This window comes from Drosophila pseudoobscura, chromosome 5, assembly GCF_009870125.1.
Source record: "Drosophila pseudoobscura strain MV-25-SWS-2005 chromosome 5, UCI_Dpse_MV25, whole genome shotgun sequence".
In the NCBI taxonomy this organism is placed as follows: Eukaryota; Metazoa; Arthropoda; class Insecta; order Diptera; family Drosophilidae; genus Drosophila; species Drosophila pseudoobscura.
In genome coordinates this window covers 1817863-1831600 of record NC_046682.1, presented here as the reverse complement: position 1 = coordinate 1831600, position 13738 = coordinate 1817863, and positions in this window count along the sequence as shown.

Here is a 13738-nt window from a genome sequence, read left to right as displayed (position 1 = left end):
GAATCAGCAGCGTCGCCGTGCATCCTTATTTGGGGGTCAAGCTGGACGCCAAGCTGCAGTTCCACACACACATCACCTACGTCGTCACCAAGGTCAGGGCAAGGGTCCAAAAACTGCGCTGGCTCCTAAACACAAACAGCAGGCTGAATCTCAACACCAAGGTAATGCTGTACAAGCAAATGATCGCACCGATCTGGCAGTACACATTGGCCGTATGGGGTCCACTAGCGAGCAGCGCAGAATTTGGACGGATCCAGGTCGAACAAAACAAGACTCTTCGCCTGATCTGCAATGCGCCATGGTACGTGAGGAACGACACCATCCACAGGGACCTGGAAGTGGACACGGTTGAGGCAGTCTACGAGAGGGCTTGCAAAAGATACTCGGAACAGATGAGATCCCACCACAACATCGAGGCAGCCAAAGTGGTCAATGACCCCTATGTACCGCATAGAGTGGCAAGACCCCGGTATTCCGAGTATCTCAGCAGACACCTCCCCAAGGAACTCGCGAAGCACGAGTGGAACCGTATCGAGATGATCCCTAATCAGCGCCCATACACCGAAGAAGACCAAATCAGCCACGACCGGAACCTTGATGACATGCGAAGGATGCTGATCAGGATGGATCGCCCAGTGTCGCCGCCGTCAGAGTTTAACTATTACACCGAGGTTATTCTGCCAAGACGGAGGTTACTGGAGCCTGCCCCCATAGCCACGATAGATCTGACGGTCAGCAGCAGAAGGCAGCGACTAGAGCGATTGGGCCTGGCATTGGATGCAGCTCTGAACGAGATAGCTGACACACATTCGCGGCACAGCGAGAACAGCCAAGTCAATGTAAGCACACTCACGCACACCAACACAAATGCCCAGGAATATCAACCACCGCCAGCAGCAGGAATAAATACAGAAAATAGCAGCCAAAATGATCAGCAGCAATGAAGACTTACCGCCAGCAAAGTCCCGTTCAGCCCCTAAGAATGCAACAACCATGGCTGCCACATTCGTACACAGAAAACACACACGCACGGAAATAAAACACAGAGGCATATGCGAGCCCGACAATGGCCGTTACGGAATGAGAACACTGACAAATATCTTCCCGAACCGACCAACTGGCGACATGGAAATGGACAGCTGCAAATTGTTTAAAAGAGTAGAAGACTCATGCGACCGACTGCCAAAAACGCGTCCGACCAAGGCGCCGCTGTTCAAAACTATGAGCGTTAGCATTTCTGCTGCGCAATTTCTCTGTTTCTCCTTCTCCTATAGACCCCGAACTGGCGCCAGTGATCTCCCTGAGAGGAAGAGAGAAGACAACAACAACTTCTGGAAGGTGGTGGATTCCTGCCATTTCCACTGCCGAGACAACTGACTGCTGCGCAAAACCACATACACACACATCCACACAGACACCCAACCCAATGCTGGCCGCCCCGGACCAGAGGGCGGAACAGAAACGAAAGAAGAAACGAAGAAGTAAACAAAAGAAGCAATAGCTCTGGCTGCCCCGGACCAGTGGGCAGAGGAGATACAAAAACAAGACAAAAAGGAATTAGACAATAATTAGAATAAATAAAATATATACATAATCGCCCTCTCTGCCAATTGTAAGGCAACCAAAATGTTTCCCCTTAATTATATTCTATACATAAACCTAAACCTAGTCTAAGTCAAGAGTGTTATGCTTTAACTCTACCCACTCCCCCTCCCCCCTTTGGCAAACGGTCTGTTTACCAAAGCGGAGAGATATTTACAAAAGATGACTGCGCCGGCAGAACTGCTGGCAATGAGATTTCTTGCTGTAAAAAGCACTGTATTTGCTGCCTACGGCTGCTAAATAGCAGCCTGTAGACAGCTGTATACGTACATTTATATATTAACAGCCCCAATAGATTGTACCTTAAATGCTATTTTAAAGTATCTGTACAATAAAGTCCACATAACGTAACGTAGCCCTGGCTCCCCTAACCTGCTGGACAGGCCAAGGCTCGAGCCGGGTTACGCTGCGTTATGTTAGTTACGTAAAAAAAAAAAAAAAAAAAAAACAAAACGTTCCGCAATAATTAATAATTAATTCGCCAAAATCGCCAACAAAATTCCCAAAATATATTGCACATGTAGTAATACATTGTGCAATATTTTTGCAAGTACATTCCGGGCAGCGCGAAGTGTTGTGCCGTGCACAAGTTTTCACTGATAAGAAAACTTAACCAAAGTGCCGAAAGCGAAAAAACGTGGGGTAGGCTGCAGCCGCTGCTGTCCCCCCCCCCCCCCTCCAACATTCTCACGCTTGTATAAAAGTGCGCCAATAAAGCCACAAACAATAAACAATGGTGCGAAAACCGTGCCCAAAGTCAAAAAAGAAGACCAATTTGGCCTCGTGTGCTCCCTGTTCGGACAGCGAAGATGACCTCCATCCCTCCCCGCAACTAATGCGCCCCCTCTCCTGTCGTTCGGCCTCATTGGCGGATCTGACAAGCGACATGCCATCAACTTCAGCTGCCGCTGCAGCCAAGATGATGCAGGCCCCGTCCTCCGCACTGTCTACCAAGCCATTGCTATCCCCCCTCGCTACCATGGTAACCAGAGCCTCTGCTGCAGCTGCCCGTGCTGCCATCCCTGCTGCTGCCAAAGCCACCGCCCCTACTCGCGTAGCTGCCGCCGCAGCCAATCGCCCTTCAGCTGCAACAGCTCCCACTACCGAAAGCGCTGCTCGTGTAGCCGCCCACGCCGCTCAACGACCCCCAGTTTCTGCTGGTGCCCTTGCAGCACCTGTGCAGAGCCAGCCGACCCTGCACGAGATCCTCAAGGAGCAGCGGAAGAAACTGGAAATGGAGAGAAAAGCTACTGCCAAGCTGATGGCAGAGTTTGAGGCCCGGCATAAAAAGCGGACGACCACCTTGGGCTCGTCGATCATAAAGGCGACGGCCAAAAAGAACAAGCGGACAGCAATCCCCAAGGAGAAGCCTGACCCCAACCAGACGAACATAACCAACTTTTACAAAATACTCTCGGATGCTGACGACGTAGCAGATGACGATATGGATATAGACATTGACTGCAGCGAGGGAGAGACGGAAGCCGAGGAACCTGTTCCCACAAACAGGCCCTCTACTCCTCACTCCACCCCCCCGCCTGCCCCTACCACTGCGCACGCACCCAACGATGCTGCCACTGCTACTGCTGACGCCAAAACTGTGCGGCCAGCCCCTATATACATTCCCAATGTCCCAGAGATCGTTCCCCTGCTCCAATGCATTGACAATGCCATTGGCGCAGGCACATATGCCACCAAGACTGTCAACAATGGATCCCTAAAAGTCATGTGCCACACAATAGATGGCTATAGGGCCCTGATACGGCTCCTATCTGAGGGGGAAGGTGTGGAGTACCACACATATCGACTGCGAAGCGAGAGGGGTATGCGTATCGTCATACGTCACCTGCACCGCTCCACACCCACAGACTGGGTGCGCGAACAGCTCGGAAGAATTGGCTACAAGGTGAGGCATATCGCCAATATACCGAAGCGATTTACAAAGGAGCCATTGGACCTATTCGAGGTCGAACTCGAGCCCCAGGAGAATAATAGCAGTATATATGAGCTAACGGCAATTTGCAGCCAACGGGTCAAGGTAGAGAAGCCCATACGTGCGCCAGGCGTTCCCCAGTGCCACAAATGCCAAATGTTTGGGCACTCCAAGAACTACTGCAGCCGTGCAGTTGTATGTCTCAAGTGTGGGGAGAAGCATGACCCCAAGGACTGCCCCAAGAAGCGGGAGGATGTGCCAAAATGCGCCAACTGCAATGGTCCTCATGTTGCCAGCTACCGAGGTTGCATCAAATATAAAGAATACTGCAACAAAAGGAACAACGGGTTAGAAAAGACCAACAGGATGTTGAGCAGACTTTCAATGCCCACCTTACCCGCCGCTCAGGGTTTGCGGCGTCCCCGCCAGCCACCCGTCATTAACCAGCAGGGCTTCCCAGCACTGCAGCAGCCGCGCCGCCGGCGATCGCGCTCAGGCGCAAGAGCTTCTACTCCTCCAGCTCAGATGAGCACCTATGCCGATGCACTCCGCACAAGGCAGCCAGCGAGTCATCCCCAGCCCCTTCCAGGGAGGCAAGTATGGCAGGCAACTCCAACCACAGCGACCGCAGCTGGATTCCAGCCCACAGCGAGTAATCAGAGCGTCCGTCCCAGCGACGAACTCAGCCAGAAGCTGGACTACCTCATAACGCTGATGACACAGGAGCGGATCCAGAATGCGGCCGCCGCTGCTGAAGCCACCCAGAAACTGGAAGGAAAGTTAGACGTCCTAATTTCACAGATGACCAAGCTGACGGATTGCCTATATGCTGGCATCCAGGCGAACTCTCATGCCGACAATGTGTAATGCTAGCTCTGGCTGCCCCGGACCAGTGGGCAGAAGAGAATTGAATACAAGACAAAACAAATAGTATAAAAGACATAGAATAGATAACATACATATATAATCTCCCTTCCCCGCCAATGAAAGGCAACCATAATGTTCCCCTTAGTCGATAATTTAAACTTAAACTTAATTTATAGTCAAGAGTATTTCATGCTTTAGCTCTACTCACTCCCTCTCCCCCCCCTGGCCAACGGACTGTTGCCAAAGAGGAGAGACTTTCCCAGATGGAAGATTGCGCCGGCAGCACTGCCGACAATGGTGATTTCGCGCTGTACAAAGCATCGTATTTACTGCCTACGGCTGCTAACAGCAGCTCGTAGACGGCTATTTACATATATTTATACCTACAGCCCTAATGATTTGTACTAGAAATGCTAGATAGTATAGGTACAATAAAGTCCCCATAGCGCAACGTAACTCTGGCTCCCCTAACCTGCTGGATCAGGCCAAGGCGCGAGCTGGGTTGCGTTGCGTTATGTTAATTGCGTATTGCCGCCGTGCATACGACAAACAAAGAAGAAGGGAACAAAACAAGCAATAGCTCTGGCTGCCCCGGACCAGTGGGCAGAGGAGAACCAAAAAGATGACAAAACAAATAGAAGACAAGATATAAATAAGATAAACATGTACATATATATATAATCGCCCTTCCCGCCAATGTAAGGCAACCAATATGTTCCCCCTTAATTATAGTCTACATTTAAAATTTAAACTAAGTCTAGAGTATTATGCTTTAACTCTACCCACTCCCCCTCCCCCCTTTGGCAAACGGACTGTTTACCAAAGCGGAGAGATATACACAATAGATGACTGCGCCGGCAGAACTGCTGGCAATGAGATTTCTTGCTGTAAAAAGGAAAGCATTGTATTTGCTGCCTACTGCTGCTAAATAGCAGTTGGTAGACAGCTATATACATACATATATATACACACAGCCCCAATAGATTGTACCTTAAATGCTAGTTTAAAAAGTATCTGTACAATAAAGTCCACATAGCGTAACGTAGCCCTGGCTCCCCTAACCTGCTGGTCAGGCCAAGGCTCGAGCCGGGTTACGTTGCGTTATGTTAGTTACGTATCGCCTCCGCTGCATACGACACATCAATAATTGCTCAAATGACAAAGCTTACAGACTGCTTATATGCTAGTATTCAGGCGAATTCATTTGCTAGAAATGTATAATGCTAATACTAACTACTCTACCCGCCACCACAGCAATCTAAAGATTGTATTTTGGAACGCCTCGGGACTCCGAGGGAAGACAGCCGAACTTGCGGCATTTGCATGCAGACACGAAGTTGACGTTCTGATGGTCTCTGAGTCTCATTTTAAAAACTCAGAGACCTTCAGCGTCAATGGATACTGTACTTACGGTGCCAATCACCCATCTGGGACTGGTCGTGGGGGATCCCTGCTCTTAATCAGAGCTGGAATCCTTCATATTGCCCTGCCGAATATAGCTACGGACCACATTCAGTGTGCATCCGCTACCCTGACCCTGCCTGATGGCGGCCGACTGGTGGTCTCTTCCGTTTACTGCCCCCCAATGCAGGAATGGACTGAGGATGATTTCTTGGCATTGTTTGGTCAGTTGGGGCCGAGATTTGTTGCTGCAGGCGATTGGAACGCGAAGAACTCATGGTGGGGTAATGCAAGGGCGTGCAGAAGAGGCGGAAAGCTGCTCAGGGCCGTTCAGGAAAGTAGCTGCAACATCCTGGCTACTGGATCTCCTACTCACTACCCGTACAACACTCGGCACACACCATCGGCAATCGACTTTGCGGTCTACAAGGGCGTAAGGGATGAGTTGCTGCATATCTCCCATCTGAATGACCTCTCTTCCGATCATCTTCCAATGGTGATTCAGTTGAGCATGTCTCCAGCAGAGGCGGTGAACAGGAGACGCCTCTTGCCCCCAGGGGCCAGCATTTCGAGGTTCCAAGCGTGGCTGGACTCGCACATCCATCTAAACACTGAGCTCAGGTCAGCAGAGGATGTTGATGACGCAGCTAGCATTCTGGAGAGGAACGTGTTGGAGGCAGCTGAACATGCCACAAGCGGTTTGAGGAGGCCCGTCCGACCTAGAGTCCAAGCTGAGTACCAGGTCAGCAATCGCATACGGCTGATGATTGCCACCAAGAGGCGCCTGAGGAACATGCTGAAGCGGAATCAGGACCCGGCAGTGCGACAGCTGTTCAATATGCTTGGCAACAGGATCCACAAGGAGCTGGAAGCGGACAAAGCCAGACGCGCTGACAACATCATTGGCTCAATCGATCCCACCGATCGCTACAGCATGGCAAAGCTGTGGAGGTTGACTAATGGTTTGAAGCGGCAGCCAGCAGCCAATCTGCCCGTGAGAAAGTTTTGCGCCGATGGAGATGACAATGCAGACGATCCCTGGTGTAAGAGCACGGAGGAGAAGGCAGAGTCTTTTGCGAGGCATCTGGAGCAGCGTTTCAAGCCTGTACTGACCAGCGCGGCAGCCGACATACGAGCAATCGAGGAGTCTCTTGAAGAGTTTGGATCCCCTGGTCCCAATTTGAGATTCAGGGCGATCACTCTTCCTGAGATTGAGGCACAAGTCAAGGTACTGAAGGTGAAAAAGGCCCCTGGAATGGACAGGATTGACAATCGGACGATAAAAGCTCTACCCAAGTCTGCTCTCCTGTATTTTGCACTCATATGCAACAGCTCCCTTAGGATTGGTTGTTTTCCTAACAGATGGAAGCACGCGGCTGTTAGCATGATCCCCAAGCCAGGAAAACCCGCCGATAAGTTGGCATCTTATCGCCCTATCAGTCTGCTTTCGGGTCTGTCGAAACTGTTTGAGCGTCTCATTCTGACCAGGATGATGGAAGCTGATGGATTTGTCGAGGCTATTCCAAACCATCAGTTCGGCTTCAGACAGGTGCACGCGGCTGAACACCAATTGGGGAGAGTGACGAAGTTTATCCTATCCACCTACGAGAAGAACCTGTACTGCTCAGCCATCTACATGGACATTCAAGAGGCCTTCGACCGAGTCTGGCATGCGGGGTTGAAGCACAAAATGAAGCAGTTGTTACCGGCAGCAATATACAGAGTCTTGTCCCACTACTTGGACGATCGCACCTTCTACGTGGAATGCACAGGCGGCGTCAAATCAGGAAGCAAAATGATTGCAGCAGGCGTTCCTCAGGGCAGCGTACTTGGGCCAGTTCTATACAATCTGTATACATACGACATGCCGCTTCCTCGCGACAGGGGTATGCTCTTGGCTACCTATGCTGACGACACAGCAATCCTGGCGACTGGCATGAACCAGCTCATGGCTACCAACAAGCTCAACCGCTTCCTGCTCAGCATCTCCAACTGCGCAAAGCAATGGGGCATCACCATCAATGCCTCTAAAACTGTGCATATAGTGCACACATTGCGCTCGATCCAGCAGCCAGATGATGATTTGCAGCCGCACATCGCCGACCAGCGAATCAGTAGCGTCGCCGTGCACTCATATCTGGGGGTCAAGCTGGATGCTAAGCTACAGTTCCACCTACACATCACCAACGTCGTCACCAAGGTCAGGGCAAGGGTCCAAAAACTGCGCTGGCTCCTGAACACAAGCAGCAAATTGAACCTCAACACAAAGGTAATGTTGTACAAGCAGATGATCGCACCGATCTGGCAGTACACATTGGCCGTATGGGGTCCATTAGCTACCAGCGCAGAATTTGGACGAATCCAAGTCGAGCAGAACAAGACCCTTCGACTGATTTGTAATGCGCCATGGTACGTCAGGAACGACACCATTCACAGGGACCTGGAAGTGGACACGGTCGAGGCAGTATACGAGAGGACATGCAAGAGGTACACGGAGCAAATGAGGTCCCACCACAACATTGAGGCAGCCAAAGTGGTCAACGACCCGTATGTACCGCACCGAATCACTAGACCCCGGTATTCCGAGTATCTTGCCAAACACCTTCCCAAAGAACTCGCGAAACACGAATGGAACCGCATCGAAATGATCCCCAACCAGCGCCCATACACAGAAGCAGACCAAATCAGCCACGACAGAAACCTTGATGACATGCGAAGGATGCTGATCAGGATGGATCGCCCAGTGTCGCCACCACAAGAGTTTAACTACTACACCGAGGTTATTCTGCCAAGACGGAGGTTACTGGAGCCTGCTCCCATAGCTACGGTAGATTTGACGATCAGCAGCAGAAGGCAGCGACTGGAGCAATTGGGCCTGGCAATGGAAGCAGCTTTAAACGAGATAACCACCGAACAGTTGCCTGACACACATTCGCGGCACAGCGATAACGGCCAAGGCAATGGAAGCTCACACACACACACCAACACAAATGCCCATGAGAATCAACCACCACCAGCAACAGGAATAAGTACAGAAAACAGCAGCCAAAATGGACAGCAGCAATGAAGACTTACCGCCAGCAAAGTCCCGTTCAGCCCCTAAGAGTGCAACAACCATGGCTGCCACATTCGTACACAGAATACACACACACACGGAAAAAAAAACACAGAGGCACATGCGAGCGCGACAAATAGCCGTTGCGGTATGAGAACACTGACAAATATCACTCCGAACCGACCAACTGGCGACATGGAAATGGACAGCTGCAAATTGTTTAAAAGAGTAGAAGACTCATGCGACCGACTGCCAAAAACGCGTCCGACCAAGGCGCCGCTGTTCAAAACTATGAGCGTTAGCATTTCTGCTGCGCAATTTCTGTTTCTCCTTCTCCTATAGATCCCGAACTGGCGCCAGTGATCTCCCTGAGAGGAAGAGAGAAGACAACAACAACTTCTGGAAGGTGGTAGATTTCTGCCATTTCCACTGCCGAGACAACTGACTGCTGCGCAAAACCACATACACACACATCCACACAGACACTCAACCCAATGCTGGCCGCCCCGGACCAGAGGGCGGAACAGTAACGAAAGGAGAAACGAAGGAAGAAACAAAATAAACAATAGCTCTGGCTGCCCCGGACCAGTGGGCAGAGGAGAATCAAAAGAAGACAAAAAAAAAAATAAATAGAAGACAATAATTAGAATAAATAACATATATGTATACATAATCGCCCTCCCTGCCAATGTAAGGCAACCAATATGCTCCCCCTTAATTATAGTCTACATTTAAATCTAAACTAAGTCTAGAGTATTATGCTTTAACTCTACCCACTTCCCCTCCCCCCTTTGGCAAACGGACTGTTTACCAAGGCGGAGAGAGTTCTACAAAAAGATGATTGCGCCGGCAGAACTGCTGGCAGAAGAGATTTCTTGCTGGAAAAAAAGCATTGTATTTGCTGCCTACGGCTGCTAACAGCAGCCTGTAGACAGCTGTATACAAACATTTATGTATTAACAGCCCCAATAATTTGTACCTTAAATGCTATTTTTAAAGTATCTGTACAATAAAGTCCACATAACGTAACGTAGCCCTGGCTCCCCTAACCTGCTGGTCAGGCCAAGGCTCGAGCCGGGTTACGCTACGTTATGTTAGTTACGTATCGCCTCCGCTGCATACGACACATCAAAATCGACTCGGCTATTGATGCTGATCAAGAATATATATACTTTATGAGGTCGGAAACGATTCCTTCTGGACGTTACACACATCCACTTTTACCACAAATCTAATATACCCCAATACTCATTTTGAGTATCGGGTATAATAAAAATTGATTATCGGTTTCAAATCGACTTTCAACCCAGCATCAGTTGCCGCCACACCCCACCACTACGGCCTAAATTGAGCCAAAAATGCTAGGCTTCGTAAAAACAACTACGTCCCCTATAAACTGCCCGCCCACATGTACATGTTACATTCCTAGTCGTCTGCCCTCAGCAGGCGGCAAGGGTAGTAGAGGGGACTGAAGACCACATACCGCATTACAGCCAACAAAACATCAAGTTGACAAACTCACAGGGGATTGCAAATCAAATTTTAAGTTAGGGAGAATTACAAAGAAGAGACAGCATACTTTTGAGCGTGGCCCCACTTTACTTTCTTGACTCACACCACACACACACACTTGACACCCTCTTGACAATTCGTACTTTTGGAGCCTTTTGCCCCGATCGTGGAGTGGTCTCGAGTCTGGATCTCTATCCAAGTGAAAAAGTCGTGTCGTGAACGTTGTGGAGTCGAGTCGTGTCCGAGGTTTAGTCCCTCCGTCAAAGTGCCGAATATTTTGTCTCTCTCTTTTTCTCTTTTTCCCTTGCCCACCCTGCTGACTGCGGGCCTAGTCGAGGTTACAAGTGTTTAACGTTGCTGCAGTTTATATGTTTGTAAATTAATGTGCCATCAATATGTACCAGTGTGTTTGAGTGTCGTTTAAAAGTTGAATTGTAAAAACAAACAAAAACGAGGGGGAACGTTGTGAGTTGCTGCGGACACCGCAACTCTACGGTTATACCCGATACTAAGTCAGTATGGCTCTCCTCCGGCAGACGCCGCTAATATAAAACGACACGACAAAGAGTGCGTGCGAGAGAGACAGAAAATCAGTCTGAGCGTGACGTCGGGCGCTGCGTAGCCAATGCAAATTGATTTGTTCCTTTTGGCTACAAAAATTATCTGATCTGATCCAGATTCAGCAATCTGATAGATATGGTCATTATCTATGATTCTGCGTTTTTAGTTTTCTCAAATCTGCAATATTGTGGATGCAACAGATTTTCGTCCTTTGTGGGGGCGGAAGGGGGTGGGGCGAAATTTTGAGATAAACGTTTTATAGTGACATCTAACAGGAGTGCGGATACTAAATTTGGTTACTCTAGCTTTAATAGTCTCTGAGATTTGTGAATATCCCCAGATTTGCATCCTTTGCGGGGGCGGAAGGGGGTGTGGCGAAATTTTGAAACAAACTCGTCTCGGTCCGATATATTAGGAGTGTGGATACCAAATTTGGTTGATCTAGCTTTTATAGTCTCTGAGATCTAGGCGCTAATGTTTTACTCTAAGCAAAGCCGCCTATGCTACGTGTGTGTTAGAGAGAGACAGGGCGAGAAAAAATGAAATTGTTTTCTTGATGCTGGCTATAATAGTAATACGATCCAATTTAGATTCTGCAGTCTGAAAGATATGGTCATTCTCTACGATTCTGCGTTTTTGGTTTTCTCGTATCTTTAAAATTGTGGATGCCACAGATTTTCGCCCTTTGTGGGGGCGGAAGTGGGCGGGGCAAAGTTTTGAAATATTTTTGGAGTAGTGACATATCACAGAAGTCTGGATCCAAAACATCGTTGCTCTAGCTCTTATAGTCTTTGAGCATTAGGCGCTGAAGGGGACGGACAGACGGACAGACGGACGGACGGACAGACAGACAGGGCTCAATCGACTCGGCTATTGATGCTGATCAAGAATATATATACTTTATAGGGTCGGAAACGATTCCTTCTGGACGTTACACACATCCACTTTTACCACAAATCTAATATACCCCAATACTCATTTTGAGTATCGGGTATAAAAATGTACATAAATTAATATTAAGACATACATATACTGCCCACAAACTGAAATTAATAAAGCAACGCGCTTGGTTGCTGGCGGCTCACACCCCAGCCTCTCAGTCCCTCCCCTGTTGGAGCACTGAGAGCCCTCAACCCAAAGCGGATATATATTGGAAAAAAAAACGGAAATTAATAAAGCAACGCGCTTGGTTGCTGGCGGCTCACCCCCCAGCCTCTCAGCCCCTCCCCTGTTGGAGCACTGAGAGCCCTCAACCCAAAGCGGGTATATATTGGAAAAATCAAAAAAACATTCCACTTGCTATTTCTTCCGAACAGAATTTAAAACACAACCAAAAGAAATTTACTAAGCTAATTACACTAATGACACTATAACATAAAATAGGAATCAGCGGTTACACTGATGGATATAAAAAAAACGACAGTCGTTGCCGCCGGCTTCACATCTGGGCACTCCTCGGCACTTCGTATGGGGAAACGAAAATAGGTCTAGACCCAGATCTATATTTCGGGTAGAAATTGGTTGACCGTTTACATAGCTTTAATAATTTCCGCAGAATTGGACGGCCTCCAATATATCGCGGGTCCGTGACCCATAAGTGCTGCTTTGTGCTGCTCGGCCTAGCGCTGGGAATTTTTTGGTACGGAGCTGTAGTTGGGCGAGGAGCATAAGTCCCTTGTCGCGGGCGGAGGCCCTAATATCGAGGAAATTGTTGTTGCGAGCTTTCGTATTGGGGTTCAGACAGGTACCCAAACGATTGCCCGAAGTTTAGGCCGGTACTAACCGCCAATCTGAAAAATTAATTTCCTACAATAAAAAAAGCACTACCCTACGCCACGAGTGTATGTGGTGTATATTAGCGACGCTGAAATACATACCAATTGAAATTGGCACTTAACACACTTTTACTTTATAAACGCACAATATTTCTTTCTTTTTGCTGTATTCAGCTGTTAAGATCTTTTCCCGGTTTTTATTCCTCTTTTTTTTTTCTTTATACTTGGACTGGACAAAAATAGCACGTTTGTCTTCGCCAACAGTTTTTCTTCCAAGAGACCGAGGCTAGATCTGCACAGTCTGAGACCCCCCAATACAGCGTTAAACTTGAGAATCCTCCATTTTCGAATTGACGCCGTAATTATTTTACAAGTTTCAACTCAAAAAACAGAAGAAAAAAAAACCGCTCTCTTTCGTTTACCTTTTAACTTGAATTGAGGCGACAAAGTTGAGTAACATAGGGAGACCAATATCCCTTCTTGGTACTTTTCCAAATGTTTCCTTTTTGTGGATCCCAGTGTTTATACCTTTTTTTTTTTACGTTACTCTTTCAAACCACTTCAGAGCATTATACAAATCAAAAGTCTACATGATGTTAATGCCAGAAAAAAAGTGCCTTTAAACTCGTTATATTTTATTTTCGCTTACCCTACTTACTCTTTGGCAGCAAATCTCCAGTAGCTTTTCTTGTTTCAGATGTTTAAAAACAGTTTTTTAGTTTAAATTTGTATATTTTAAAATATTTTACACGCACGTATACACACATAGATTCAAATACTGTAATCATCATTATACATGTTTTATAGGATACAACGGGCGCATCATATGTAATTTCCAGTGTTTATCAGAAAATCAATTGATTACCGAACCAAGCTATATCTCCTATGCATGTGTGTATATACAATAACGCTTTCGTATTTTGCATCGACTTAGCTATACCCTTGCAAATGACATAGTACAGATTTAGCAATAAAACAAATGAACAGTCTAACGTTGACAAACTGACCGATATACTTGCATATACTATGTAC